Raw genomic sequence first — 20526 nt, 5'->3', positions numbered from 1 at the left:
ATGGGAACAAAGCTCTCATATGTTGGGGGATGAGAGCCGGGAGGGTTAGGGAGGGGGGAAAATTTGTTGGGGTATACTTTGAGGGGTTTTGTTACAAAAGACGCTGGTATTCAATGGTATATGCATACTTTAAAAATGTTGCTTTGGTTCTACAATTTTTGCAATCTTGGAGTGAGACTCATGGATTGATGAGTAACATATCAGAGATACTTATGTTTGGGTCCATCTCTCAGGGCTCGCTGGACCTTGTCCGGGGCTGGGCTCTGGCGGGCAATGGGAGGTGGACACGAATAGTTATAAATTGTTTATGCGCATGTCTAAGCTCCGTATAGTTTCATGGAATGTTAGGGGGCTTAATTCCAAGGTCAAAAGGTCACTGATGTTTGATTATTTGGCAAGACACAGCCCACACGTGATCCTCCTCCAGGAGACCCACCTACAGGGATCAAGAGTAATGGCCTTAAAGAGAGCAAAAATTTCCTATGCAATACATTCTACTTACTCCACGTATGCAAGAGGCACGTCTATTCTTATAGCGAAATCGGCCCCTATCACCATAAAACATATTAAAACTGACCCTAATGGATGTTTTGTTATTGTGGTACTTGAATTATGGGGTAAGTCCTATACGGTCACAAGCCTCTATGTCCCACCACCTTTCACTAAATTGTTCTTTGAACGGGTAATGAGCTCCATCCTGGCAATAGCAGAAGGCCCTCTGTTGATAGCAGGGGACTTCAACACAGTACTTGACAATTCCATAGACAGGTTCAAGTGTTCTACATTACCCCCCACACCCCTGTGCTCTTTTCTGACCCAATTTGATCTGGTGGAGACCTGGAGGTGGAAGCACGAAGACGGGAGGGAGTACTCATGTCAATCTGAAACGCATGGTACTCTGTCCCGGATAGACATGTGTTTGGTTTCATCCGAGCTATTGAATAGGGTGACTGAAGCCAGATATCTCCCAAGGGCGGTGTCTGATCATTCCCCCTTAATGGTGGATCTTGCCCTGGGCCCCCCCACCTCATACCGCATGTGGCGACTAAGCCCACTGTGGTTAGCAGATCAGATGGTGGTGGATCAGGGCACAGTAGAAATGAAAGCATATTGGTTACGTAACCGTCAGAGTGTCTCTGTCCCATTGACCTGGGACGCCTTTAAGGCCACCACGCGTGGCATTTTTGCTGCGGCGATTGGGCAGGCTCGTAAGGCGTCCCAGTCCAAATTAAAGGACGCGGAGAAGGATCTTAGGGCAGCCGAGGCTGCTTACTCAGCCACCCCTTCCCCAGTAACACACAATACCTGGAAACATAGATCCAGAGACCTGGATCTAGTCCTTTTAGAGCGTACCCAGAAGAAATTGCTATATCAAAACCAGCGAATCTTTGAGTTTGGAGACAAAAATAGCCGATTATTAGCGTATTTATCTAGGCCTGATTATCAACCGTGCAGTATTCCAAGAATTAAGAATACAATAGGTACAGTGGTGGAACAGAGTGGGGAAATAGTTGATGCTTTTGTGAAATTTTACTCCTCATTATATGCTACCAAAGCTCACTATACTATTGTAGAATTAGACGACTACTTGGCCGGCATCACGCTACCAAGGCACCAGGAAGAACAGGCCTCACTTCTTGATGACCCTTTGACGAAGGAGGAAATTGGAGAAGCCATACAGTCCTTTGCCAGAAACAAAACACCGGGACTGGATGGCTTCCCCATAGAATGGTATATACAGTTTAAGGAACTTTTGATACCCCATTTACTGAGAGTTTATAATTTTGCTATAAAAACGGGACAGTTGCCACCCTCTATGTCAGAAGCATTGATTGTCCTCATTCCCAAGCCTCATAAAGATCACCTATTATGTGAGTCATATAGACCAATATCATTAATTAACTCGGATGTCAAGATTCTAGCCAAAGTGCTCGCCCGGAGATTAAACTTAGTTATCACCACTATTATTGGGGCGGATCAGACTGGATTCATTCCAGGACGATCAACATCCATAAATTTACGGAGACTGTTCACAAACTTGCAGGCCACCCATGATGTCGTGGGGAATAGAGCGGTGCTGGCCTTAGATGCGCATAAGGCATTTGACTCGGTCGAATGGCCTTATCTGCTGGAGGTCCTGGCGAAATTTGGGTTTGGAAATACCTTTATCAAGTGGGTTCAACTTTTATACTCGCAGCCTACTGCTAGGCTGCGGATAAATACATCAGTAACCGATCCATTCCTGATTAAAAGGGGTACTAGGCAGGGCTGCCCCCTGTCGCCGTTGCTATTTGCAATTGCGATAGAACCTCTGGCGGCACTGATAAGATCCAGTGGGGAAATAAAGGGACTGATGATTGGGGGCCTAGAAGAGAAAGTATCTCTATACGCTGACGACATGTTAATATATTTGGCGGACCCCCAATCGTCTCTCCCAACCCTGCTGGAAATTATTCGACAGTTCGGCCTCTTCTCAGGGTTTCAAGTCAATTGGGACAAATCCCTTATGTTTAAAATAGATCAGGAAACGGTGTTTACACCCCCTTCCTCTTGCCCGTTACAAATAGTTGACTCTTTCAGGTACCTGGGGGTCATAATCAAACATCCTCTGTCCTCCTATAGCAAATATAATCTAGACCCACTTATTAACAGAATGAAGACCACACTGAAGACATGGACCAATCTTCCCTTAACGATATTAGGTAGGATAAATATCTTTAAAATGATATTCCTCCCACGTTTCCTATATCTCCTATGCAATTCACCAGTATACATCACCAAAACTAAATTTCAGGAGATTGACTCTATTCTTATCGCCTTCATTTGGAAGGGGGGAGCAGTGAGAATTGCAAAAAATACTCTTCAACTGCCGGTGTTGGAGGGAGGATTGGCACTACCATGTCTTCAGACATACTACATAGCCGCACAACTGGTTCATGCCCATTGGTGGTTCTTCCCTGAAGCCAACAATGCGGCTACGTCACTAGAAGCAGCCATACTCACTTCGTACGAATCCCTGCAGTATCTGGTCCACCGTCTATCTCTTAGAGGGAGGGAAAGCACTAAAATCCTCGAAATGACTCTACGGATTCTCAAACTAACTAGAATGCTGCCGGATACTGAACGCCGTACCTATTCTCCAAATACTCCCTTATGGGGGAACCCAAATTTACAGGAATTCGCCCGTAGGACAGATGGGGAATATTGGTCAAAAAAAGGGGTAAAAACCATAACGCATTTATTCTCAAATAATACGTTTAAGTCATTTGAGGAATTTCGCCAGGACCACCAGCTGCCACGCACAGCCTATTTTCATTACTTACAAATACGCCACACAGCAACCACCCAGTTTGAGCTGCGCAATATAACTGTCCGATTATCTCCGCTAGAGCAATTACTAATAGATCCTTCCCATGACAAACTGATCTCCACATACTATAAGACTCTATTGCACACCACAACGCACAGACTCAGCAACACGCTCACTAAGTGGAAAGCTGATATCCCTGAACTGACGGAGGATATCTGGCAGGACATACTTCCCCTCCAAGTCCCCTCTGTCATCTCCTCCAGGGACAGAGTCATACAAACCAAACTATTATACAGAGCATACTTTACGCCATCCTTATTATTTAAACTCAGAAAACTACCATCAGCAATGTGCTCCAGATGCAGCATTGTAGAGGCCACCTTCTTCCACTTGTTGTGGGAGTGCACCGAGATCAGGCAGTTCTGGTCAGGGGTTACTGCTTTTATCAGTTCCCTGGCCCAGCTGCCTAATATCTGCAATCCCCTAAGATGCCTACTAGGATATGTGGACGATGAGAGTATATCTAAAAACAAGCAAACTTTCCTGAGAATTGTATTATTTTATGCCAAAAAATCTATTACTATTCATTGGAAATCACAATCTCCACCTACAATAGCATTCTGGCTGAACATGGTTAATCAGGCTATACCATTATACAAATTAACATACGAAGCCAGAGGATGCCCAAAAAAATTTCACAAAATATGGGGTCTGTGGACTAGCTCCGAAAACACTATTACACCTATCATACAAAGCTAATAAAAAAGCTCCAGTCAATGATACCGAGTTTGATGAACACTGAATAGCCATATGCAAATGTACAAAATGAAAACATGTATGCCAAGTATATACCACTGCCTTACAATCTGTATTACAATGAGCAATGTTTGCTCGAAATGTGTGGTTTTTTTTTGTGTTTGTATGTCTGTTCTGTACCACAAAACCAAATAAAAATTTACCTTTAAAAAAAAAAAAAACCCAAGGCCTTATGTGTTACTTAACAGTGTTACTTAACAGTCCTTCTTTATCTTCTTTTCTTCTGCTAGCAACAAGGTAATTTTGTAATCCAAGGGTTAATGATTCCTGATTAAAGTAGACTGAAAACGTGGAAGTAAGGTACTAGTGCAGCCGCACTATAACTAGCTTTGATGCCAGGGACTCAGTATTAAATCCTCTTGACTTTGCTTGTGGGACTACGGGTCCCAGCAACTCTGTCTTATGTAAACTGATGTATGAAAGTGCATCAAGAAACTTGTGGGCAACAGCCCTCTCACCCAACCAGGACAGTACTGTCAGAAAACTCAGTTCTGCTGCGCAGGGTTCTGTCTCTACAGTATCTCAGTTCGTTCGCTATGGCCACGCCGTCACGCTGTACCATTTCACAGACGACCGGGAGTCCTCGGTTACCTCCTTCAGGGATCTCTGTAACGATCACACTGCTGCTCCAGCACGCTGTGATGTAAGGCCGGATCAAAAACTGCTTCACAGACGACCGGGAGTCCTCGGTTACCTCCTTCAGGGATCTCTGTAACGATCACACTGCTGCTCCAGCACGCTGTGATGTAAGGCCGGATCAAAGACTGCTTCACAGACGACCGGGAGTCCTCGGTTACCTCCTTCAAGGGTCTCTGGAACGATCACACTGCTGCTCCAGCACGCTGTGATGTAAGGCAGGATTGCTGGCTGCTGTTCCGCTCCGCACAGGGTAGGCCCCAACTCTGTGGAACACACACACCCACAGAGCCCTGCTGGCAGGCCACGCGTCCCAGGAACAAGAGACCTAAGATGGCCACCCACAGCCTTTTTATAGGCTTCCCACAATGCAGTTCTGTTCCCTGAGGATTGTGGGAGTCACTGTGCATTGTGGGCAGGTTAAGTTAATGTCCAGATGTAAACAAACAAAAGACTTCCAGGTCAAACTCCTGAACAGTAAAAATAAACTAAAGATCCAGTCCTTTTGTACTTTGGCTGCTAGATGGCGCCAGAGGATAAGATATAACATTAACATTAAGTTACATCAAATGTGCCCCTGCTACAATAATAAAAAATAAAAAGCAATGGAAAAAATAGCAAAAATGGCCTGGCCACCTGAGGTGTAAAAATGAAGCACAGGGCCTGGCAGCGAAAGGGTTAAAGTGGTATTAAAATCAAAAACAAAACTGTATTATATCACAGCTTACCAATCATTAGATGTGGTGGCTGCATTCGTTTTCTGTTTTAGGCTTTTTTCCCTCTGTTTTCCCCTGGTGATCTGGCCAGTAACACACCTCCTGTATTAGAGTGCCCCCACTCTGGATGAATGAGCACAGGAACACTTTGAACAGCAGTATTGTCAGTCTGGGGGGAGGGTGGTGTTAGACTAGCAGATTTATATGGACTTAAAGTGTTACTAAACCCACAACAGTAAAATCAGTCTGTATATGCAGTAAATCATGCTTGTTATACTAACTCTGGAACCTAAGGGCTAATCCTGCACATTGTGTAAAAAGGCTGTTTGATTCTATATGCACAAATCCTCCTCTTTTTCCACTGACTTCAAAACATGTCCAGATAATAAGTCATGCTGCACATGCTCAGTTTGGTGTTTATAGAGGTTTTTTCTCTTGGGAGGGTGCATGTGATCAGCACAGGGCCAATCAGCACTGTCCAGACATGTCCAGACAGAGGGTCAGGAGCCCTGCAGCCTCATAGGAAAGCTCAGTGCAGTATGAAAACTCCTCCTCCAAGCTTCACTGATAGAAATCACAAGACTGCTATATACTGCTGATGAGAAAAGGTATTTAGCCGTTTAAATTTACTAAAATAATTGCATTTCCATGTTCTGTGTACTGTGGGAAACCAGATAGTGAATGCAGGGTCCTGGGTTTAATTACACTTTAACTCACACTTTGAAGTCAAACTCTAGCTATTTCTTTATAAGCAATTACAGCAAGTGTTTTGTTCCTTTTTGAATAAAAAGTTTTATGTAAACAAATAAAAGCTGACCATTATAAGGACTGCTACATCTGCAGGACAGCTTGGTCTGTCAAAAAACAACAGACTTACCAGAGTTAAATGTTTGCTTTTGGGTTTAAAACCACTTTAAGCACATATTTGTGTTTACTCAAATACATGCATTACATTTAACATTTTTAAGCCAGGTAAAATAATGAGTTGTACCACAAGATGGTGCCCATTACTAATTTTTCTTATTTGATATGTGACCAAATGTAGATAGTACAATAGGAGCAATCTGAATTCAGCCTTCATAGTATATTAGAGCCTTCTAACCCTTGCATAGCAGATTGCTTACAAAGAAAAGGGGGCAGCGCTTTTTGCTAACCAAAGGGCCCCACTGTGTATTACTGTTTAACACTCTTTTTAAAACCGAATTCCAGGATAAACAAATAGGGGTTACTAAAACTGAGTGCAAAATCTGGTGCAGCTGTGCATGGTAGCCAATCAGCTTCTAACTTCAGTTTGTTCAGTTAAGCTTTGGCAAAATAAACCTGGAAGCTGATTGGTTTCTATGCAGATCTGCACCAGATTTTGCACTCTCCAGTTGTAATAAATCAACCCCATATAGTCTAAATAAAAGAAGCATGTGCATTCTTACTTGAATTGTGGTGTGCTTTGTGTGTTTCCTCCAAACTTTACCTCTGTGCAGGAGCTTTGACTTTGAACGATGAGTGTTTCAAAAACTGCTGATCTACTGATTTTCATACACAACCATCTCTAGGGTTTACAGAGAATGGTCCGAAAAAAAGAAAATATCCAGTGAGCGGCAGTTGTGTGGATGAAAATGCCTTGTTGATGATAGAGGAGAATAGGAAGACTGGTTTGAGATGATAGAAAGACAACAGTAACGTAAATAACCACTAGTTACAACCAAAGTATGCAGAATACCATCTCTGTATGCACAACACATTGAACCTTGAAGCAGATGAGCTACAGCAGCAGAAGACCACAGCGGTGCCACTCCTGTCAGCTAAGAACAGGAAACTGAGGCTACAATTCGCTCAGGCTCACCAAAATTGGACAATAGAAGATTGGAAAAACATTGCCTGGTCTGATGAGTCTCTATTTCAGCTGCGACATTCAGATGGTAGGATCAGAATTTTGTGTAAACATGAAAGCATGGATCCATCCTGCCTTGTATTAACAGTTCAGGCTGGTGGTGTAATGGTGTAGGGAATATTTTCTTGGCACACTTTGGGCCCCTTAGTACCAATTGAGCATCATTTAAATGCCACGGCCAACTTGAGTATTGTTCCTGACCATGTCTATCCCTTTATGACTACTGATGGCTACTTCCGGCAAGATAATGCACCATATCACAAAGCTCAAATCATCCCGAACTGGTTTCTTGAACATGACAATGAGGTCACTGTACTCCAATGGCCTCCACAATCACCAGATCTCAGTCCAATAGAGCACCTTTGGGATGTGGTGGAACGGGAGATTCACATCATGGATGTGCAGCCGACAAATCTGCAGCACAGGCGTTATGCTATCATGTCAATATGAACCAATATCTCTGAGAAATATTCCCAACACCTTGTTGAATCAATGCCACAAAGAATTAAGGCAGTTCTGAAGGCAAAAGTAAATTGGCCGGTGAGTGTACTTACAAGATCCAGCAATCTTTTTATCAGAACAAAATCATGCACTCCCATTAAAAGTCTAACAATACAATTCAGGGACCCCAAAACCATTAAATATGGTAATTATTTATTTATTTAGGCTCCCATAGATGACATATGATATTCATGTAGCGCTCAAAGGGGCAATAAAGTTCCTCCCTCAGTAGTGCAGCTGTAGCCAGGCACACAGCAGCATTTACTCTTCTGGCTCAATAAATAGTCTAGGGGTTGCCTTTTTATGTATTTATTGCTGAACAACTTGGATAGGGCAGGGAGCTGTGGGTTATTTCAGAACACTAAACAGTGCAAGGAGGTAACACTCTTCGCTCTGCAGCTACTTCTCAAAACTGTCCCATCAACCATAGCTCAGGGAATGGACAGCACTAGAACACCATAAGCAATGTTTCAGGCTAGGCAAGCCTCATGCCGCATACACACTTTTCGACTGACTGAACTCCCAAGGACTTTGACGGTGTTCCGACGGAGTTCCAACGAAACGGACTTGCCTACACATGATCACACCAAAGTCTGACTGATTCGAACACGATGACATACGACCGTACTAGAATAAGGAAGTTCATAGCCAGTAGCCAATAGCTGAAAAATATAAAGGGTAACAATCAGCGCAAACAACTGTACAAAATCCCCAAATTGCAAGCTGAACAAAATGGACGAATTCCCCAATAGTCTATCAGGACAGGTCCACATAAAACTTCCAAAGAGGAATGAAACAGTCTTGCATGCAGTATCCTATTGCGCTTACCAGAGAAAGTGGACCTCTGCACAGCAGAGGTCAAACTCACATGTATCTCCAGGGGGATGATGATACTTCTTGGTGATGTCACTGAAGAGGAACACTGCAGTCTGAGGATCCAAATATCCAGAGGGATGAGCCAGCCTTCCGACAAAAAAACCCCAGGGATGTGAACTTCCAGATTAAGGTGTAGACAAAGACCACTTTTGTTATTCTGAAGTAATCCATGTGTGTCTGTAGCCAATAGCTGCCCTTGCGCCGTTTTTGGTCCGTCGGACTAGCATACAGGTGAACGGATTTTTCAATAGGACTCGAGTCCGTCGGAAAGATTTGAAACATGTTCTATTTCTAAAGTCCGTCAGATTTTTTGACAGAAAAGGTCCGATGAAGCCCACACATGATCGAATTGTCCGACGGATTTGTTCCGTCTGACCTTTGCTGTCGAAATGGCCGGTCGTGTGTACACGGCATAAGTATTAGTGTAGCAGGGGTTAACAGCTGCACAGTCATCCAGATCCTGCAGTCATGTCTGCACTCACAAGTCCTTGGGTGCTTTGATGCCTCCCTCCTTTGTTAGGCAGACATTTCCTCAGTGGACTCTCCAGACCAGATCCTAGGTGAAATCCCACTTCTTTAGCTTCAGAGGTTCTTAGCAAGTAGACCCCCCAGCTTTAGCACAGCCGGGTCCTCAATGAGTCCTTGGCAAGTGTCAGCTGGGCTCCTTGTGATGGCAGCAGCTCTCCAGGACAAAAACACAGACTGCTCCGGCCCCAGACTATTTATGTGCTCTGCAGCCATCTACTGGGCACACCTCCCCAGGGTTTGGCTTAGACCCATACATTTTCAGGTTACTGCTTTGACCTGCTCCACTTCTATGTGCTGGAGCCTTTCAGAAGGCTGGGAGAAACAGTTAAGCCTGCAGCCTGTGGGATCCTGATCAGTCAAAAGCAATCAGCTAATGCTCCACTAATTACAGAGGAGCTCAAAAAGAACTTAATTTACCTGACAGCCTAGCACCCACCTAGGAGAATGCTACATTCTGATTATTTAATTTTGCCATTTGTTCTTGGTAATATGAGCTGGGTGTGAGATTTATTTCTCTAAAATGCCAGTGACCATTTTATTCTCAACACAATTTGGTTGGTTGAACACATTACACAGAAAGGGGACTAGGATTGGGCAGATGTTGGTACCAAACTATGCATGATCTCGCCCCACTTCTTCTTGGGTAGAACAGTTATTCAGCTGTTTTTTATGATACCCTTCACTATATTGTGTCATACTCCTGGCCATAGGCCTGCTCACGACATCCCTGGCCTAAGGTCTTAATATTTGAGGGTAAACGAATGTCCACACATACATTGCATTTTCCATACTTCACTGTAACTGTGCAAGCCTTTTGTGACATCACCGCAGGTGGTCAGACACTATAGCTGGCTACTGTGTTCTTCACCTATAGCAGCCCCCTTTCCCATAAGGCAAGCAGGCCTACTGGTACTCAGTTGCCCCGGGTCTTATAAACAATGCAATAGGGCCTGGCCACCACGCCAGGGCAGGTACGAACTTAGCAAAGCAAACAGGTACTTGCGATTAGCAGACAGGTAGCGTGGTTCTATGACAGTCCAGGTAAAGGCAGGCGGAGTTCAGGAATATACATTTTCAAATACATATACCATAGTTTAAAATTGAAATATTATCTGATCTCACATATCCACATACCCACAAGAACCTTCTTTTAGATATATAAGAGCAAATAAGAGGCGCTCACATCCCCAATAGTAAAAATGATATGTGTTAAAATACCATCAAATGATAACTATATTTAAGTGCATAAGTACATGCGTGAACTGAATGGTGTAATAATACCATACAAAAATTTTTTATGTGACAGTGAAAAAATGTGCCAACAAAATACTTAAAGTTCTTATACAAATCAAGTAACAAAAAATCACCAATGCATGTGACATACAAAAAAGTGTATATTAAATAAAAAAGTGCAAAAAAATCAGTCCTTAAATCTTTTGTGACAAAAAATGGGTGATTTGGTTTGTGAAAAAAATCCACATCGATATTCTATAGTGCAGTGATCTTGATTGTGTGAAAATCCATGTATCTTCCACCTCACAACCGTGAAAACGTGAATCCACTCCCAATAGAATCTCACTCACCGAATATTTTTGCCGGCACTCTCATGCACGGCAAAGAACACTTATGAACCACACTCCAGAGCGATCCGATATTCAATTACTCCACAGTGTTTTAGATCAATCCACATGTAAAAGAATTTGAAGCACTCACATAGCGTAATCCAGCACGGCAAATTTATTTAAAACCACTACAATCTTCCAAAAACACACTCACATTTTAAAAGATATATGCCAGCAGTAAAACCAGTGCAGCTCACAGCAACTTCAAATTCAGTGGAAACACTCAAAGCAATGAATGGTCACGGCGGACCCGAGGTGTGCTAATGTCAGGACTCACGGTCTCTCTCACCCCCCTTCCTGGTGCGCCGTACAAACGTACAATCTCTCCTTCCTCTAGTGCGGCTCTCAGCGTTGCTCGTCACTTCTCATAGCCACGCCCCCGACATGTTTCGTCATAGATCAGACGTGATCATCTTCACACTCCATCCACTAGCGCAGTGGGGGTAGTTTTGGATTGAGGGCGGTTTATTAATTCAAGTTACCCATTTTATAGTTATATACCATAGTTTGCAGACTCTAAAAATGGAGCAGAATGCCTTTTGGCCTAAATTCATGAAGAAAGGTTTTGTTTTTGGGTTTTTTTGCAAAGTTTTATAACAGAAAAAAAGAAACATTTGTTTTTTTTAAATGTTCGGTATTTTTTTTTATTTATATAGCAAAAAATAAAAACCTAGTGGTCAAAATACCACCAAAAAAAAACTTTATCTGTCTCCAAAAATTATAAAAATTTCATTTGGGCACAGTGTTGCATGAGTGTCATTCAAAGTGTGCTAGTGTTGAAATCTGAAAATTGGACTGGGCAGGAAAAGGGTAAAAGTATTCATTATTGAGGTGTTAAGATCATACATAAATGTCAGCTTTAAGTAAGCGCTTGAAGGCATGTATGTGTAACACACTTTAACAGCATGACCTGCCACTGGTATAAACTGTTATACCGTTTTTTCCCCAGAAATTTGCCATTATCAATGGTGATCTCTATGCCACTGGTTACAGGAATCTATGTCATGACAAACATTGCATACTACACAGAATTAGACATGGACACCATTATGGGCAGCAGTGCAGTGGCTGTGGTAAGACTTTACTTTTTCTATCTTCTTTACTAGCTTCTTGCAGGTCACATTGTATGCATTTTAGGCTTCAGAAGTGAAGCTAACATGGAAATCAGGATTTCTATAGTTCATGATACCTATAAATATGTTAGTGCCCAGTTTTTTAAATCGTTTCTTATGTATTATGCATTGCATAACATTTCATATTTAACATTAGTAGCTTTATTTTTCACAAAAAAGCATGCAACATCATCATCACAGATTGCATTTTGTAAATGGTCAAACGTAGACAGGGCAAAGACATTTTACTAGCGCTGTTGTCTACCATATATGCAATGCTGATGTTGGCGGGAATGGGGGTGGTCAGCTGGAAGTACACCAGGGGCAGTATTGGGGAAACTTAAAGGAGAAGTATGGGCTTTTTTTATTATTTTAGAATCATACTCACCTACAGTAGGTGGATGCAGCATCAGTCCGATGCTGCATCTGTCCCCCGCGAGGTCTAACATTGAGAACCGAGTGATCTAACACCGCCAATTGGTTCGGTTCTCAGGGCTCCCTCAGCAGAAAGCTGGTGACTGAGAGGCTGTGCTGGGTGTAGGGTCCAGGCATGTGGGTGGATCCCGACTTCATTGTTGCAATCTTGCCTGAGCCCTGACTGGCTCTGTAACATCTCTAACATCAGCCGACAGCGGGCTTCAGCCAACTGGAAATGGGTCACAGGAGTGCAAACGAGCTTTGACTGTACTTCTCCTTTAAAGAAATCTTTTTAGGTTTATTGACGAAATGGGATATTACCTTAACCACTTGCCGCCTACCATATAGCAATATGACGTCGGCAAAGTGGTTCTGTTATCCTGACCAGACGTCATATGACGTGATCAGGATAATAAACCGTCGCACACCCGCGGGGGGCACGCAGCGTGGCGATTGGAGGTGCTGTGTGTCGGTCTGACACACCGCATCTCTGATCGTGGTATGGAGCCTCTGACAGAGGCTTCTTACCACGTGATCAGCTGTGACCAATCACAGCTGGTCATTGCGTGAACCAGGAAGTTCCGGTAAACGGCTTTTCTCAGTTCGCGCTGACAGGGAGAGCTGATCGGTGGCTCTCCCTGTCAGAGGAGGGTCTGCACTGATAATCAGCACATTGGTAATCAGTGCAGCCCACATCAGAGGTGCCCATCAGCTGCCAATCATTGCCCATCAGCTGCCAGCCTGTGCCCCATAAAGAATGCCTGTCAGTGCCAATAAAAGTGCTAATCAGTGCCCATAAATGTGTCAATCAGTGCCCCATCAGTAATGCCTGTCAGTGCCCTTCAGATGCCACTTAGTAATGCCTGTCAGTAGCTCCTCATCAGTGCTGCCTATCCAGTGCCACCTATCAATACCCATCAGTTCCACCTATCAGTGCCCATCAGTGCTGCCTATCAGTGCCATCAGTGCAGCCTATCAGTGCCACCTATTAGTGCCCATCAGTGCAGCCTATCAGTGCCACCTATTAGTGCCCATGAGTTTTTTTTTTATTTCGTTTGTTTAGCAAAAAATAAAAACCCCAGTGGTGATCAAATACCACCAAAAGAAAGGTCTATTTGTGGGAAGAAAATGATAACAATTTTGTTTGGGTATAGTGTTGCATGACCTCGCAATTGTCATTCAAAGTGCGACAATGCAGAAAGCTGAAAATTGTCCTGGGCAGGAAGGGGCAAAAGTGTCTGTTATTGAAGTGGTATATGGCAGAGGTAAACACTAATTCCTCTTAAACTATGAAAGGGTGGTGCACAGAGCTGGGAAGTGAAACAATATTGTCAGTACCTCAAACGTACTGAACAGGCTGCAGGCAGAACCTTTTATATGACCTTCCAGCACTGGTGGTGCCCAAATCCCCAGCAGCTATATGATACCATACACTGAAAAGAGAAACCTAGCTGTATCCTATGGTTGACGTCTGTGGTTCCTTCTGACTGGCCCACTAGTCCTTTAGCATCTGCTGTAAAAGAGTGCATGGGTACTGTAATTCCTAGACCATATGATGATTGCCAGGTGAGATACCACGATGAATGACAAATACTGGAAGTTGATGTTGATTTGAACCAGCCCTTTAAAGTTGACCAAATTATTGTTGATATTATTATTATTATTATTCACAATTTATATAGCGCCAACAGTTTATGCAGCGCTTTACAATGTAGAGGGGGGACAGCACAATTACAGTACAGTTCAATACAGAAGGTACAGGAGGGCCCTGCTCGTAGAGCTTACATTCTAAAGGTAGGGGGTGGTGGTACAAAAGGTAATAGATGCGGGGAATGATTGATCTTCCACTACTAACATGATCTCTAAGGATCTGAAGTGTACATCCTTAGTACGACTGAGCACCTGGTACACTGTAAAGTGGATATCACATTATAGTTCGCAATACGAGCAGGACCCTCTGATTCCTACTGTATTAAATTGTATTGTAATTGTACTGTCTGCCCTTATGTTGAAAAGCACTGCGTTAACTGTTGGTGCTATATAAATCCTGTATGATATTACTAATACTGCAAAGCATGGGCTGTCTATTCATAAAATGTGGGCTACAGTAAGCAGCCTGCAATATCCTATGGAGCTTTCTTGGCTCAATCCTCTTTGATTAGAGGAGACCTATTAAAGTGACTGAGCTCTCCTTAAAGAGGAGTTCCACCCAGGGGGTCATGTAAAAAAAAAAAAAAAGAAATTAAAAGTCAGCAGCTACAAATACTGCAGCTGCTGACTTTTAATTGGACACTTACCTGTCCCTGGGTCCAGCGATGCGGGGGATCGAAGCCCCGCTCGTCTCCCCCTCGGTTCATCGGTGCCGGCATTGCAACTGTGGGCGCCGGGCTGTGGCTTCACAGCCTGGCACCCACTGCGCATGCGCGAGCTGCGCCCCGCGCCGTGATTGGCCGCTCAGTCACCTAGGACCTGTAATGGGTCCCAGATGATTGACAGGAGGGAGGGAGCAGAGCGGAGCCCTTCCTGTGCCGAGGGGGAAGTGATGTCACCAGCCCAGGCACTGGAAGGGACCCCCTAGCAACAGGCATTTAGAGGTGAGTAAAAAAAAAAAAAATATCCAAATTTTTTTTGTTTTTTTTTTTAGGATTTTTGATGTATTTTTGTTTTTTTGGGTGGAACCCCACTTTAACAGATTTCTTTTCTTTCTTTTTCTCTCTGCATTCATTTAATAGAGAGAGGCTACAGGGTCCCGCAGCTGAAGGAACACTAATGACATAACTGTTTTTTAAATATACTTTTTTTATCTTAGTTTTTTGTTAAACCATATGGCCATAGTAAGGTACAACCATTACAATAATTTTATAGGACAAGAGAATAAAATGGCATCATCTTTCTTATGTAATTTTGTTGTCATTTTTACAGATATTTGCAGAAAGAGTCCTGGGATATATAAAGTGGTTAATCCCAATAGCCGTGGCTATATCGTGCTGTGGTGGATTAAATTCGGTAGTCATTTCTGGGTCCAGGTGAGAATGATAATATAATATGAAAAAAATAAGCAGTTTGTCCATTCCATTTTGCACATCACCAAAGTTTGTTAAAGGAAACCTTTCTCTAGATAAACATGGAGGTTGCCATTGCTTACTTATTCACTGCCAATACTATTTACCTGGCTATCATACTGGTAAACTGACTTTAATACTGTGAGTGAATAACTCAAAATAATTATGCAGATACTGCCTTTGCTCTGATTTCCTTGAAAGGAAGAGAGGAAAGATCCCTGGTGCCGTACATCCACAGAGTCCTATGGTAGTAATGAGAGAGGCAACCATAGCCCTAGGCTCCCGCCAGGCCACTCCCCCCCCCCCCCCCATACAGTTCATCATTAGCTTAGTCATGAGGCTCTGATTTCCTTAACTGGAATAATTGTCAGTGACTAAAGGGAAAGCATCAGTGGCGGCACGTCCATTAGGTGCGCACGGGCACCATCCCCCCTATCCATGCACCCCGCCCCCTAATCTAAATGCAGGGCGCCGGACGCATGGATTCCACTGGGGTTTTTTTTTTTTTTTTTTTTAGCACGTGATTAGAGCCAGAGGCTCTACTAGGCTTCAAAAAAGGGTGGGCTCAGGGAGCAGAGCAATGTGCTCCAAGCCCACCCAGTTGTGTGATAATAGCAAATGAATATTCACTATTGTCACACTGATCCTCCTCCCAGCCAATCAGGAAGCGGATCCTGAGACCCGTCACTCAATTGGCTGAAAGGACAAGTGATCCTGTTGGATGCCTAGGAGGAAGAGACACGCAGCGAACGCCGCCATGATGCAGAGGAGGAGGAGACGTCGTAGAAGCAGCCGCCCGCAAGCTAGATGGGGTAAGTGCAGGGATGGATGACCGACCGATGGGGTGCTGTGGGGGTTTGACCTGACCGACCGACAGACAGCGCAGGGGGAGAATTTTCGTACCTTTAGTAACCTCTTAATTTTCAATATGAGACTAGCATGCAATAAAAAAGAAGACAATCATTTGTACAATATTCCCATTGTGTGTACGAGGCTTTAGCGTCTTTGCTTCGTCCCTTAGAATTATCTAAATCTAAAATCAGTCAGATCTCTTGCCATGGTGCTATACATGTAATCATTTATGACACCAGCCATTTGATGTCTTGACAGTGGAAAGGGCAACCAACTGTGACAGTTATCATTCACTGCATGCCTTCAATCTTAACTGGTTTGAGAAACTGTTAAATCAATGAGTTTAGTTCTGCTTTAACTGCAAACTACAATACAGATTGCTAAATTAGATTTTTTCTCATATTAACATTTTACTTTTTTAATTTTAGATTGTTCTTTGTAGCATCAAGAGAAGGACATCTTCCTGAATGTTTGTGTATGATTCACATCCATAGATACACTCCTATCCCTGCATTACTTTTTAACGTAAGATGCATTTTCAAATATTATTAGCAATTTGCATCTATATGCACATTTGTAGCTTTCTGGCAGCACTATCACTGTCCTTTCAAGTTTTCTTCAATTCCTTATTAAATCTTGTTGTAAAGCTACTGAAGATATGAATCTTATCAATCAACATGTTGCTGAACACATGGCTTAGTCCTTTTTGTTTTATTGGAAAACCTACAGGAACATAGAGACAGAAAATCATAAACCATGATGTTCCATTAGAAAGAATGTTACAAACACCTAGTGGTAGAACTACTAATCACAGTATAAAATACGAGAATGGTTGCTGCATCTCTGTCTGTATAGACAGCATGCTAATACCTCCACTGAACAACTACTCATATAAATCCTATCTTCTTTCAGAGATCTTCAAACTTTGACTTATGCCGTGTACACACGGGTGGACTTTTCGGCATCAAAGTTCCGACGGTCTTTCCGACGGACTTTCGACGGAGTTACGACGGACTTTCGACGGACATTCTAACGAACGGACTTGACTACATACGATCACACCAAAGTAAGACAGATTCGTACGTGATGACATACGACCGGACTAAAATAAGGAAGTTAATAGCCAGTAGCCAATAGCTGCCCTAGTGTCGGTTTTCGTCCGTCGGACTAGCATACAGACAAGTGGATTTCTCAATAGGAACTGGGTCCGGCGGAGTTCCGGCGGAAAGATTTGAAACATGTTCCAAATCTAAAGTCTGTCTGATTTTCGACAGAAAAAGTCCGCTGAAGGTCCGATGAAGCCCACACATGGTCGGATTGTCCAACAGATTTGTTCCGTCAGACCAGTCCGGTCGAAAAGTCCGCCCGTGTATACACGGCATAAGTCATAGAATCTGCTATCATCTTATTAGTTTCACAGTATTCAAGCACAATCACATTCTGCTCCACAAGGTCTCTGAGGTAATGGAGTCTGACATCAATGTGCTTGGTTCTGGAGTTTTTATTCATTCTTTGCAAGCTTTATACATTGTTGATTGCCCTCATACAAAACTGTTGGCTGAGACATTGGTTCTCCAAAATTTTCAAGTAGCTTTTGCATTGCTTCCCACATTGCTGGCTCAGGCTGTGGTTCTGTATGGACCATATATGACTAGTGCTTAACTGGGATGACCTTGGATCTCCCAGATTTTCTGACTGAGGTTGCAGACGGCTCAGCTTCTTCCTTTTTAGAGGATATATCACTGATGTCAATTGTAGTGATGTTCTGTTCCTTTTCCCACAGTACTGGTGAGGCTACTTGCTCATGTTGTTGTTCAGACGGTGCTGACTGTGCCACTTCCTAAAGCTTTTGACATACAGGTGTTTCATTGAAGTGAAAGTGAAGTGAAGTAAAAATATCCGCAACAGGGACACAGACACCATTAGGAACCTGAACGTGGGTTTGTGGAGGTTGGCTTTATGCACCAGGCTTGGCCCCAGTAGACCTGATTATAGATAGGATATTGGGGTAGAATGCTGTTGGTTACTCAATGCTGGTTATTACTATCTGACTTTGGCTGTAATTGCCTATTTGATGGCTACTGTTTGTACATTACAACTTTGCGTTCTTTTGTGAGTGTTTATGGAACATGTATGCTTGAATGTGTTTAAGTAAACCTTTCTTCTGATTTTTAAAAAAATAAAGCCTAAACGTGGGTATAGCCCTTCCCACTATAGACAAACATTGTGTTTTGGCTTGAGTTGTCCCTTAAAGTGTATGAGAAAGCAAAGCTTTATTTAAATTTTGGAGTGATAAAAACGTGTTTGGCGTGTTTTTATTGCTGTCCGTGTCTCTGCTGGGAGAGCTTACCCCTCTGTTTGTCCTAGCAACCATTACCACTGAAACAGAAAGTGAGGGGAAATCCAAGATTTGTCATACCAATGGGGACAATATTCAGGCTTCAACTATCTAAGATGGAAATACTCTTACTTTGGAGAGGTTTTCTCTTATTTTCTGATGTGTCTAAAGACAAGAATTAAAGGGAAATCTCCCCAGCAGTGAACAGACAGGAAAACAATTACCAGATAAAGGCTTTAACCTTCTGGCCACCTCAGGTGGCAAAATGAGCCTGAGAACAAATATTAGGAATTAAACACACCTAATGCACACGTGACAAGCTGTGTGAAATCTGGTAGCAGTGAATTACAGAGAATGTATTTTAAGATACAATGACTAGATATTCTACATATTCTACATTAGCAATTAACAAAATGTCTTCTCCATGGAAATGCTTTGTATGCACACTGTGTTTTAATGTAACATATTTATATTTTACACTGTACAGGGGTTTATGTCTCTTATATACCTTTGTGTGGAGGACGTCTTTCAGCTCATTGATTATTTCAGTTTTAGTTACTGGTTTTTCCAAGGCTTGACAGTTGGAAGCCAAATTTATTTAAGAGTAAAGAGGCCAGATATGCCTAGACCTGTAAAGGTATGTATGAAATGCATGTTAATAAACATTTTTTGTCTTTGAAACCAATAATGTTGAGATCAATATTTGAGCTGTGTAAATCACACACCTAGTTGAACAGAATTACACATTCCTCCACATATATGTACAGTGGATATAAAAAGTCTACACACCCCTGTTAAAATGTCAGATTTCTGTGATGTAAAAAATGAGACATAAAATGTTATTCTATTACAGCACTCAGTCTTTTTGGGTATGAGTCTGCAGGCACATCTTGACGTGGCAATATTTGACCACTCTTCTTTGCAAAAACAATCCAAATCTGTCAGATTGCGAGGGCATCTCCAGATTTTCAATCGGATTCAGGTCTGGGCTCTAGCTGGGCCATTTTAAAACTTTAATCTTCTTCTGGTGAAGCCATTCCTTTGTTGATTTGGATGTATGTTTTGGGTCGTTATCATGCTGAAAGATGAAGTTCCTCTTCATGTTCAGCTTTTTAGCAGAAGCCTGAAGGTTTTGTGCCAATATTGACTGGTATTTGGAACTGTTCAGAATTTTCTCTACCTTGACTAAGGCCCCTGTTCCAGCTAAACATGCCACCACCATGCTTCACTGTGGGTATGGTGTTCTTTTGGTAAATGTGCAGTGTTGTTTTTGCACCAAACATATCTTTTGGAATTATGGCCAAAAAGTTCAACCTTGGTTTCATCAGACCATAGCACATTTTCCCACATGCTTTTGGGAGACTTCAGATGCGTTTTTGAAAAATTTTGCTAGGCTTGGATGTTTTTCTTCATAAGAAAATACTTCTATCTTGCCACTCTACCCCATAGCCCAGACATATGAAGAATACGGGAGATGGTTGTCACATGTACCACACGGCCGGTACTTGCCAGATATTTCTTCAGATTTTTTAATGTTGCTGTGGGCCTCTTGGCAGCCTCCCAGACCAGTTTTCGTCTCGTCTTTTCATCAATTTTGGAGGGACTTCCAGTTCTTGGTAATGTCACTTTTGTGCCATATTTTCTCCACTTGATGATGACTGTCTTCACTGTGTTCTATGGTATATCTAATGCCTTGGAAATACTTTTGCACCCTTCCCCTGACTGATACCTTTTAACAATGAGATCCCTCTGATGCTTTGGAAGCTCTCTGCGTACCATGGCTTTTGCTGTAGGATGCGACTAAGATAATGTCAGGAAAGACCTACTATAACAGCTGAACTTTATTTGGGGT

At 42.7% G+C, this 20526-nt stretch overlaps 1 pseudogene; it reads left to right on the top strand.

Moving 5' to 3' along the window:
- LOC141144987 (Y+L amino acid transporter 2-like) overlaps positions 1-20526 on the top strand; it is a 104665-nt pseudogene that overhangs the window by 66625 nt on the left and 17514 nt on the right.

This window comes from Aquarana catesbeiana, linkage group LG05 (assembly GCF_042186555.1).
Source record: "Aquarana catesbeiana isolate 2022-GZ linkage group LG05, ASM4218655v1, whole genome shotgun sequence".
Lineage (NCBI taxonomy): Eukaryota > Metazoa > Chordata > Amphibia > Anura > Ranidae > Aquarana > Aquarana catesbeiana.
Note: the sequence above shows the minus strand (reverse complement) of the source record. Positions and strands in the feature narration are given on the sequence as shown.